Raw genomic sequence first — 1,069 nt, forward strand, 5'->3', positions numbered from 1 at the left:
AAAGTTATCTCCCACCTGACCGCAGCAGCTGCTCAGCGATCAGGGTAGAAATAGAGGCTGTGACCTCTGCTGTTGCCCATTAATTCTTTTAATTAAAAATTTAATGTTGGTTTGGTGCTTGCAGATGCAGGAGCCAGGCACCCCGAGGGCTCGGGTGGGCGGCCACGCCAGGCTACTGGGCTTCATCACCCCGAGAGCAGCGATGGGGAGAAGGTTCTTCTCATCCCAGTGACTTTCTTTGCTCGTAGACGCTCCATCCTGGGGATGGAGGACCTGACGCATCTCACGAAGCGGCTCCATCCATCACCCCCTCCCACGCTCCCCCACCGGGCACCGACCTCAAGTCCCTCGGGACCAAAGTGCCGCTGCAGGAAAGGCAGATTTGCAGCTCTCTGCTCTACAGCACCAACATTATTATCCGGGGATCTCCGGATGAAGGTACAACAGAAATGTTAGCTGCTGATTCTTTTTTTGAAAAAAATACAAACAAAAAAACCCCATAACTACTGTAAAGCATTAAAGGAAAAAAACCGAACGTGCCTTTATGACTTGCCTCAGGACAACAGAAGAGGGTAAATAGCGCTAGTGAATTATAAATAATGATGCTAAATATTAAATATCTCCAGAGCAAAAATGAAGAGCCTGATCTTTGGATGGAAAAATGGTCTTAAAAGGGCACTGTGGAAATATTTTAAAGGCAATGGTTTTGTGGTACCCCTGCCCCCAGGGAAAGGTTTCTTTAGTGGGATGAAGATTTTCTGCTCCTTTCTGGAACATCCTGATCAAATCAAACTAAATGACCTGGAGCTTTGCAAAAAGCAGCTGCTGAAAGAAAACTGAGACTCCTGCTTTCCGAGAGTGGCTTTTAGGGTGCTTGAAGAAGGGAGATTTTGCCCCAGAACACCCCAGGTTCTGTCTGTGCTGGTGCAGCCACATCCCTGGTGGGGAGGGAAAGTGTCACGACAGCCGCACGGAGGAGAAGTGTCAAGGTCCATGCCTGGGCTTCGGCAGGGTCAGCCGAGGGCACGGGGAGGTGCAGCTGATGCCCAAAACACCATCTCTTCCCCCA

The 1,069-nt window shown here is 49.9% G+C and overlaps 1 protein-coding gene across 1 annotated transcript in view; it reads right to left on the reverse strand.

Annotated features, from left to right (window-relative positions):
• Positions 1–1,069, reverse strand: part of SYT12 (synaptotagmin XII) — a gene marked incomplete at both ends in the record, with an annotated part of 2,134 nt that overhangs the window by 394 nt on the left and 671 nt on the right. The window lies entirely within an intron of this gene.

The sequence above is a fragment of the Apaloderma vittatum genome, unplaced genomic scaffold (assembly GCF_000703405.1).
Source record: "Apaloderma vittatum isolate BGI_N311 unplaced genomic scaffold, ASM70340v1 scaffold36341, whole genome shotgun sequence".
Lineage (NCBI taxonomy): Eukaryota > Metazoa > Chordata > Aves > Trogoniformes > Trogonidae > Apaloderma > Apaloderma vittatum.